Genomic DNA, 10,766 nt, shown 5'->3' with positions numbered 1-10,766 from the left:
GTTCCGCAATGCTCCTGTCCATAATGCTTCTCTTTGTTTCTACTTTACATATTGAAAGAGATTTGTAGTTCCAATTATTAATTACTTTTGTTATTTTCAGTTAGTTATTGCCAAATATGATTATGATATAGACTCAGAAATAGTTACCTAAAATGTTTATCCACACACCTGCAGACATACCCTGCTTCAAATACGTGTGTGTGGGCTTACGTGCATGAACACGCGCACACACACACACACACACACACACACACAGATTTTAATTCTTTGTTTTCCCATAGCTGGAATCACAACTAGTAGGAATTTATTAAGACTATGTGGGAAATGACTGCTACCCGCATTTCATAATCTTACCAAGAGAGACAAAGGAACATGATCCCATAATAGAATGGAACATAATGACACACACATCTCAGAGTCTCTATCAGCATCTGCATTTGGGACAAGCAAAGGTCCCCTGGCCCTTGTTCAGTTGCTTAATGGAGAAGACTCCAAAGACAGAATGCCACTGGTGTCCTTCCAATTATAGAATCATCTGATTAGAATTACAGTAAATGCATAGCTCAGTTTGCATTGCCCTGACGTGAACTGCAAAGGAAGACTCTCTTCCTGGGCCATCTGAGGGTATTGAAAGCTGCAACTGTACTGCCTCGTCACTTCAGGATCCTCACGCCAGGACTGGCCTAGAAATGGGGCAGAAACAAGTTAGGACATTCCATATCTGGGGACCTTAGAGCCCAAGGCACCAGAGCTAGACAGGGTTTTTAACGAATGCTTAGAAGAGAAACTGGAATGTCATACACGTTAGCTTTTAGCTGAGTCTGGACATGTAGAAGGAAAGTTGTCTGGGGTAATTTTAGAATTTGTTATTCTAGCTTACCTCAGTCTGGTTTATGGACTCTAGCGGTGGTCTATAGATCACAAGTTTGTAGCATCCTAGTCCGTGATGAAACTGGTTCGGTGTCCTATCTGGGTAAAGAAGCACAAAGCAGGAATTCTTCACAATTGCAAACGCATCCTTTTCTACACATTCTATTACAGCTTGAGGCTTGGGCCCCATCGGGTTTTGGAACCGACTCTTACTGTTGTGTCATTACTGCGTTTCTCTCGGTCATCAGACTGTGAAGGAATACAGCCTGAAACCCAGCCGGAGCCTGCGCTGGGATGGGAGCTGCACTTGGAAGTCACTAAGTCAGAGTGCTAGCGGCCGAAACTCTGCTCTAGTGAACCATGAAATAGGCTTTCAAAGGGGCAGAGAGTAAGAGACGTGTGAACCATGAGTAAAATTGTCTCACCAGCGTGGTGACATTCATAATGAAGTAAGCGGAAGCCCACTGTGTGATGGGCATCTGTCCAAGTCACTTGCAGAACCAAGCCAAATGGAAGCCCAGAAGCACCAGAGAGTCAGCTCCGGAGGTCTCAGGACCTTGTGCCACTATTGTGAATGACAAGACATAAAGTCACAGCAGACAACTTCGTTCAGGTGTAGTTGTCTTTAGTGCTACAATATACTACCCAAGTGACCTTCTGAGCCTACTCCTTCCTCAAATCCTACTTACCACACTGGGTTCTCTCTCTCTCTCTCTCTCTCTCTCTCTCTCTCTCTCTCTCTCTCTCTCTCCTGACTGTCCCAAAACTCTATACAGACCAGGTTGGTCTTGAAATCACAGAGATACGCCAGCCTTTATTTTCTAAGTGCTCAGATTAAAGGCTTGTGCCATCATGCCCAGATAGCTAAAGAAATTATATAAGAAAGTTACACTAATTCAAGTTGGGTGGTGGGGAGGATAAATCCACTTTTTAAAAACTGTTTTATCCCAGGATAAATCAGCCAGATTCTCCTTGGCTGTCTTAGAGCTTTGATTGAAGTTCTTGACACTTTTTATCCCTGCTTCAAACCAACCAAATGAATAGATACATGAGGGATTATCTAGATTAAATAGAGATATTGCAATCAAGGAATACGCAGATATCAAATCATAGATCTACTATATATGTACACGCACCATTGTGAATATGTGAAAATAGGCGAAGTACTAAATTTCTCAAGCAGACTCTTAGCAGGCAGGGGAATTAATCCTTAGACTCCTGGGTGAGGGAAATCACTGGAGAGTGGAGGTGAAAGGGACAGGTTTAAGGGTTGCTGGTTTGGACCAAGTCAGTGTGCCTATCTGCACTCTGGCAGGCCACATCATGGTAGCCACCATGGTCCCCCAGGATTGCAACAACTGAACCCTGTGCTGCTGGAACTCTAAATCAAATGGCATCGATGCAGAGGCCTCACCAACCAAAAACTATTCAAAGTGTGTAGAAGGCATCCATAAAATGCTAGTGCTGCCTGTGTGGAGGAAACCCTTTTTAGATTGGATTCAGACAGCAGAGTACGGGCAAGAACAAGAGTGGGCCCTTCTGGTCCATGAAGTAGACAATCTAGTCTCCAGCCAACGACCCAGTCCACCAATCAGGTGACCCGAATCATTTTAGATGCTGCCCACTGTCCTCTGCAAGAGCTACAAGGCCTTCAGTAGCTGTCCACCAACTGCTTTGTTTTGGGAATGAGAAAATGGGGCTAGAGTTGGGAAAGCAGCCATGTCCAAAAGTCACCAGAGAATACATGGTGAAGCCAAGACAAAATGCTCTGTCGTGCCTTGAGAGATGGTGTCCACATAGCCCATCAACACTCCGAGAAGTGTCACAGTCCACACGGTTCCCAGGAACATAAAGCCCCCAAGTACCATGGAAATCATTTTGCAATTGTCTCTGAACACTGTAGAATCTAACCATCCTTAGGCTCTTATATAACAAAGCAGAAAACCCTGACCTGGCCTAGTTTTCAGCAGGTGGTCCTTAAGAATGTGGGATTCTAGACTCTGGTCCCATCCGGGACCGTGATCCTTGTATATGATGTCCTTTGGCTCCACACTGACGTTCCTTTGAAATTCTTGGAAGACAGTGCCAAGAAATGGAGGCAGTTCTCTCTTCGCAAGAGCATTCCAAGGAGCACAAGCATCGGTTCAAAGCCCACCTCTTCATTTTAGGTATATGTGGGCATGGAAATAAAATGCCACACCTGTCCACTGGAGACAGACGCTGTACCTCCTGGGTTCTATGTGTGTACGGACACGGTCAATCCCAGCTACGGACATGGTCAATCCCAGCTATGGACATGGTCAATCCCAGCTATGGACATGGTCAATCCCAGCTATGGACATGGTCAATCCCAGCTAAGGTGCCTTCTTTCTGTTTTCACCATCAACCACATTGCTTGGTTTCTTGCGTCTATAAACAAATTCTGTGCTGTACCAGAGCACGTGTTCTATTGCATTCAAGGAGAAGGAGATGATGACCCATGAAGGTCCTAGTTACTGAGAAAAACCAAGAATGAAAACCAGTGAAAGCCAAGGCCAGGGCTCGGCAGCTGCTTCTCAGAATGAACTCAAGGGCATGACCCTGGCAACAGAGTTCAAGGAAGTCAGCACAGTGTGGCTGGCTTCCAGACCATTCTGTCTTGTTAATTTACCGGCTTACTTGTCCTCCTATCGGATTCCTTTCATTAAGGTCGTCATTCTGGAACATCTTCCCCTGTTGCTGTTCCCTGTGTCCACTGACCTCCCCCCACACACACACACACACAAGGAACACCTCCTGTTTGTTGCTCAGATTCAATTTTGATGCCATTTCTTCAAAGGGCCTTTTCTTACCACTCCCAAAGTACCAGTTCCCCCTACTCTCTGGACTCACTACCACTGTTAACATTAACAAGTTTTGAAAACCATCATTGAAATGTGGCCATTTCATGCATCTCTAAGCTCCTCAAAGTCAAGACAGTTCTTTCTTCTGAGTCACTTCCATAACTTCATCAGTAGCATGTGCAACCGAGGGTCCACACAAGCGATAACTGACTGACTGTTAGAAAAACCAAGTATGCGAAACTTCAGCAACTCCTTTCTTATTCCTACTGCTCTAAAGGCTTCTTTCAATCACTTAACCACTGCCATTCTGCTGCCGCTTCACATCTAACCTGGCACCTGACATTTCCCATAGTCCCCCATGCCAATACACTTAATTACCATGACCCTGGTTCCCAGCCCCAGATTCCATGTTTAACAGAAGCTTCACACTACAAGATGTATCTAAAGAAGCTGAGTTATCTCCCTTGAACTCTTTACTGAGAGTATTCAGCGCCCATTCTATCTTTCTGTGGCATCCTGTGGATTGTAGTAGAAAGTGGCAAAGCAGTTCCATTCACCTGCCTAAACATCTTCTACAATGATGCTACTTATAGGTGGTGTTCAGAGACTCTCAAGGGATAAGTCAAAGGACAAAGGGCTCTCTTAAGGGACACTGAGCTTCTCAAGAGCTCAAGTCCTTTAGAAATCCCTCTAGTGTAGTAGCAGGCTAGAGCACAGGGTAGGTAGTCATGGTGAATTGGCTTGAAAATCATTCATCCCTGGAGGTGATATAAGGAGGCAGAGAAATGTGGTACAACACCGCGATCTCTGAAGTATTATAGCTGAATGTGCAGTATAGCCATAGGAGAAGGCTTAACTCACTGAGGAGAATGCCAGTGCCTACGACCAGTGTGGGAGTGGATGTTGACAAAGCCAACATTTGCTGAACATCCAAGACGGACTCTATCTCCATCACACTTTTCTTCCCTTCTTTCCCCAAGAATCATGGACAGTAACTTCTAGGAACCTAAGAGTGCTCCATGGATTGAAAGCCCAGAGTTAGAGACCCTTTCTCTTGTTCTCATAATGCTTCTACCCTTTAGTGTCTTCTCAAACTCTGTGCACCCCGATGGAGGGAGGGGTGACAGGAATAGCCTCAGAGATGACTCAGTTCGGTGACTAAGGCGAGGAGGTACTGGTAGTGGGAAGCAGGTGGGGGCGAAGAGGAAATGAGTGAACGCTCTATCTGATGGAGGCTGGCTCTAACATAAGGAGATCTGATCTGGTCCCTGTCCTGGCTGTAACCACACAGACACACTGGGGCCCGAGCGCTTCCTTGTGTATTCTTCTACTTTTCCTCACAGTGTGCTTCCTGTATGCCCTTCAGCACCAACGCTGAGCATCCCCAATCCTCCAGAGACAGTTACCTGGACATTGGACACTTGCATACCACAGGAATGTGCTGGATGTTTAAACACGTCCTGTATCACCAAGGTCAGTGTGTATCAGTTCTAATCCCGACAGCCGGCTAGACCCCAGACTATGCCCCATAGTTACACGTTGACATCCCTGAGCATTGGGCAAGCAGCAGGTCTACACAAGGTACCAGCTCACCCGGCCACATTCGTCTCCTCCGCTGGTTGACTGTGCCGCCATCTACCTCATTACTCAGGCTAGACCGACCCCAGCACATTCTGGGCTCCGCTTCCTCATGTGTTCTTAATCACGCCTGTGTCTAGATGAACACCAGCCCCAGGATTTTCACACATCTTTTCTTTTTCCTTCCCCTTTGCGGTTGAGCTGGACAACTCACCACCATCGCTCATTGGTTGCTTCTCACCTTTTCTGACTTCTCTCCCTGCCTCCTAGCCTCAGCCCGGTTCTCAGTTTGTGTGCGGGACAATGCTTTCAGATTTCATGTATCGTCTTGCTGTGCGTCGGTTTACCGTCTTCCAATGTAGTTCTCATAGGATGGTCCAGATTCAGGCCTTTCATCATCCGACACCTCTCTGCCTGCTGGTTTGGCCGGCTGTCCCCAACACCAAAACTCAGGCTCACAGCGACACACCCAAGATTGCAGCCAGCCCTAGGAGTCCTGCATCACACCGCCCTCTTCCCATGTCTGAATCTCTGATCATGCTTCTCCTCTACACAGAGATGTGCATCTCAGGCAAACTCTCTGTCTTCTGCATCTGACTTGGATTTTCTCTCCCATGGAGTCCTCTACTACACCTGTTTGATTATGCTTTTCTTCCCCCCCACACCCCCGCACTGAGAGATCCTTGAAAGCAGCTTTCTAAAATACCTGCTAGACAAATGTCTGTTGAGTGTGTGGACTATCAAAGGCAGGCATGAAGTCCTGGAGCCTATTTGAGCCCCTGGCCCCCAGGGTTCCCCCACCACACAGGAGTCTGATCTTGGCAGCAGACAACCACTGCAGTCTCAGATCTCGGGCTATATTGTTCTTCAAACAGGCAGCTCACACTTCTGACTTATCAGTCAGCAGAGGAGATTGCTGAGTTAATTTTCCCAAGGAAAGATCGTGGGTTCACCTACACACATACACACACACACACACACACACACAAAAATGGCTGCTTTCAGAAACTCAGGTTGAAGCCACAAAATGCCTTAACACTAGCACCCAGAACCTGGGCCACCTTAAAACAGGATTCTAGCTATGCCACCAGCATGGCTGACCTCTACCCACTGGGTGTTCTTTCGACAGCACTCACCCAAAGATTGCCACAGCATTCAGGCAGACGAGGGTGATAGCTATGTGCAAAGAAAGCCACCCACAGAGTCTCACCTCTTCTGGGTCACCGCTCTCCCATCCCTTCCCTTTCCAGTACCACCCACACTTTGAGGTGCCACCCACAAAAGCGCTCTCTCTCTCTCTCTCTCTCTCTCTCTCTCTCTCTCGCTCGCTCTTTCACACACACACACATGCACACACACACACATGCACACACACTCGCGCGCGCACGCTCACAGAGTCAGCTTGTCCGTCTACAGACCCACAGTTCTACACTTCAGACCACCTCACCTCTCGAAAGGAAACCAGTGTAATTTAGCAGTGCCGAGGGCTATGGTTTTCCAGGTTCTAACAGCAGTCTGCCCCTCGCTGAGCAGCTTCTGCCCCTGAGAAGACCTGAGCTTAGATTTTTCTGGGAGAATTATTATCCTCTCAGGCCCCCCAGTTTTCTTATTTATAGGATAGCACCGAGGGCTTTGCTTACTACCTCCTTCCTAGTAAAACCAAGACGCATCAAACCAAAACTTGCAAATGCGTTTTATGACCACAGGTAGAGTGTAAATATATAAGATTCATAGTAATGATAAGGCTAGTAGGTACCAGGTTCTGTCTCTAAGGAAGAGTATCCTTTCAAATAAAAAAGAACAACTAAAATCCAAACAGTTACTGGGTACATGTTGTGTGAACGAGAGCACCACCAACCATAGCCATAACTACTTTATACTGCACTTGATAACACAGCCCTTTAATGTATATGTTTGAAGACAAATGCTCTACATTTGAGGTTTAAATTTAGGTTAGTGCATTTTACGCATATGGGAAAAGAAACAACATTTGCATATGTACTGATATGTGTGTTGTTTCTGAGAGAAAACAACACTTGCCTGTATTCACTTGTCAGGAATAAAGCATAAAGAAAGGGATGAATTTCAGAGTAAAACATATATACATTCACTCATGCATACATACAAATAAATACGTAGATTTAAATCCTGACTTACTCATTCACTTTCTGATTCGGGATAATTTTTACTTAACTAGTCTCAATTTCCCTGCACTAAAAAGAAAGAAATTAAGAAGCCAGTCGTATAGATTTCCTGTGTAGATTATACAAAAAATACATTATCTAGGACAGAGAGGGCCCAATCCATGTCATGACCCCCCCCCTTCCTGTGTTCTCTCTCTCACCCACACAAGGTGCAGCCTAGGGCAAGTCACTGACCCCTGGGAGGGCGGGTACTTTCTCATCTCTAGGAACAGGTGGTCTGGATGACTCCCTGGATTCCTTCCAGACCTCAGATGCTGTAATATCAGATATCAAATATTTATTTTATGCATGGGCCTGAATCTAGATAATGAGCATAGCCCAGGGGAAGCCCCCACAGCCCTGGGCTCACTCCCTTTCCAAAGCGTTTCCTTTCCCCCAGCGTGCCAGTTGCTTCCTCTCCTACTTTCAATACAGGGCCCATTGATGACCACAGAAAGGAATGCCCAAGTGCAGCTGCGGGCCCACTTGAGGCCTCCGAGCGGGCACGCTCAAGCCTGTTGTGGGCTCTGTGTTCCCAGAGCCTGTTGCTGGAGTGCTGTCTGGAATCCTCAGCACCTGCACGCCAGCTTCCTGAGCATGCCCACTGCCCCCTCCTCCCCATCTTCCATTTGCATCTGAAATGCAGCTGCTCTGGCCCCCTGAAAGGGGGTGGGGTGGGGGAGCCAAAAGGACAGGACATCTCCTTGTTTGGTCTCCCTGGCTGAGCCCAGCCTAGCCCGAGAGCTCCTCTGTATGGAGCCTTTTGTGGTTTTGCCATTATGTTTAAATGAGCTTCGTGTGCAAGAGAATTTCTTTTCTTTTCTTTTTTTTTTTTTAATGAAATAAAATGAAACAACCACAAAAGACCACAGCAGAAGACATCTGGTCTTTAGATAAAAGCTCTTCTCTCCTCTTGAATTAAAGCAAAAGAAAGAGGAAAAGGAAAGAAAGAAAGAAAGAAAGAAAGAAAGAAAGAAAGAAAGAAAGAAAGAAAGAAAGAAAAGAAAAGAAAAGAAAAGAAAGAATGTTGAGCTTTATTTGTACTGTGCTCCCTCCCCTCCCCAAGGAAACCAATACAAACAAATTAGCACATGCTTGGGGCAATGAGAGCCAACGGATAACCTGAGACAAGAGGAAGGCAAGAACCTTCTCCCATCCCTTCAGCACGGCCTACACACTTCTCACCAGAAACCCTCGGCCCCGTTACTTTTTTGAAAGAATGCTCCATCTTAGACTCTTCTGCGCCCACTTCATAGATGACATGCCTACGAACTGTCTAGCTGTGATTAAACCCCTGACAACTTCCTTACTGAGCACCACAGGTGGGTGTGGTGTAGGTGGCACCTGGTAAATAGTTTGAGAAGCAATGCATGCCCACAACTCTATCTCCACTCTAAATCCCCCCTCTGCCAACAGCTGCTTCTTCCTCGCTAGGTTCCTATCTCTCTGACTGGTTCCCAGCACCCACATTCCAAGCACCTGACACCCACCTTAAATTTCTGTATCAGACTCCAAAGTCCCTCTCTCCTCAAGAACGCAGCATTTATCCCCCTGCCCTACTGCCAAGGTCTGTGCTGCCAAAACATCTCTGTGTTTCTCCTCTCCCCACCTTCGTCATCATTGCTGGCTGAGTCCAGACCACTCTACCCACCTGCTTGTCCTGCGTCTAGACAGTCCTCGCACTTAGCAGTGCTGACAATGACCATTCCTTGAGCAAAACACTTAGGAGGTTCTAGGTTGGCTTCTCCTGGACTGTATACTGTCTACTCTTAATAGCCCCTGCCTATACTACCACTGCAGCCCAAGCAGACATCAATGGTCTGCCATCAGTGTGCTCCCTCGGGCTGGGGCACAGTGCCGCTTTTTGTCCCTGGGGCATTCTCCTGACTCTGTCTCGGTTTCTCTATTCTCTCTTCAGGGGCCACTCTCTCCAGAAGTGGTTCCTGACCACAGCTAGCAACCCCCATCTTCCAAGGGTTCAGCACCCTGCAGGTTGTTCTCAGCGTGCAAACACCACCTGTCTCATGGCACTTCTTCAATGTCCTTTTATTACTTAATATCCCATTTTCTCTGTTGAAGAATCTGATAACACAGGCATGGATCTACTATCCCATATTAATACAGTCCCAGCCCTTCATCTGCTACCCCCATACCCTTGCTCTTTTGATGGAAAGACCGCTTTCAACGAAAATCAAAATAGGGGGGAAAAAGTTAAGCATTTTTTAAAATGAAATCTTCCTGTGGACTGACTTTTAGGAGTATTCAAAATACACATAAACACACACTAGAAAGTTCATCTACCACTGCGATTTCCTTTCCCACTCTCAGACCATAAATCTATTTACGCGAGCGAATGTCAAGCGTGAGGCTTCTTCACTTGCAGACCCACCCATAAGAGAGCCCCTTATCTGCCTCTCAAAGTCTCCTGATACCCTCCTTTCCTGAGATTCTCAGTCAGCCTGCACTGGTTATTGACCCATGCCACGCACTTTGCGAGTGTCTTAGGCGATCTCTTTTGCCTCCTCTGTGGCACAGGGACCCTTCTCTACTGTCCCATGAAGGAACAATTCACCAGGCAGGCAATGGGACGCACTGACTTGTGCTCCCACTGCTGGGCGTGGCAAAGGTGGAGCATCGCCTCTGCTCTTCAACTCGTATGGACGAACTTTGCAGTTCTAGGCTAGGTCCTTTCAAGGAGTGAGAATCTCGAAAGAGGATTGTTGCATAGAGCAGGAAGCTTTCTCTCTCAGAACCTGGGTAGTAGCCTAAAAAAGAACAAAGCCAGCAGGATCCAAAGCCCAGCCCAGCTGAAAGGCAGCAGCTGTAAAGCCAGGCTCTTTCTAAAGTTATCAGTCACACTAGACCTCCCAGGCAGGTGCCATTGCACATGGCTGGGTGTCCTTTCATGTCTGCTCTCCATGTACCTTCTTCAGAGTCAGGGAAACTGCCACCATTTTAAGGGACCAGCTATAAAATGGAGCAACGGTAGCAACTGCCTTCCTGATTAAAAACTGCACTTCCAGGCCCAACGTTCAAAGTAAACAGTTCTACTTTGTTTTTGATAATTGGTCATGAGCGGAGCAACAACTTCTTTGCTTCTTTCCTGCTCACCTCCCATTCTTTCCCCGGTTGTATTTCCTTGGGGAGAGGAAAAGGCACATGCCTATAAAAGCAGCCAGGGTTATGGTTCTAACCAAAGACCATCCACGGGATTGCTGGCTCTGGGTGAGTAGGGTCGGCTGAACTTGCTTACCACTTCACCCCCTTCACACACTAGAATCTTGAAAGTTAGACTTGTAAGAGGCTGAAACAA

The 10,766-nt window shown here is 46.8% G+C and overlaps 1 pseudogene; it reads right to left on the bottom strand.

The window, feature by feature from the left end:
• Positions 1 to 653: 653 nt before the first annotated feature.
• Positions 654 to 10,766, bottom strand: part of LOC130871301 (myosin light polypeptide 6-like) — a 159,190-nt pseudogene continuing 149,077 nt past the window's right edge.

Source organism: Chionomys nivalis, chromosome 3 (assembly GCF_950005125.1).
Source record: "Chionomys nivalis chromosome 3, mChiNiv1.1, whole genome shotgun sequence".
NCBI classification, from domain to species: domain Eukaryota; kingdom Metazoa; phylum Chordata; class Mammalia; order Rodentia; family Cricetidae; genus Chionomys; species Chionomys nivalis.
The sequence above is the reverse complement of the archived record's forward strand: the minus strand, read 5'-3'. Positions and strand labels throughout refer to the sequence as shown.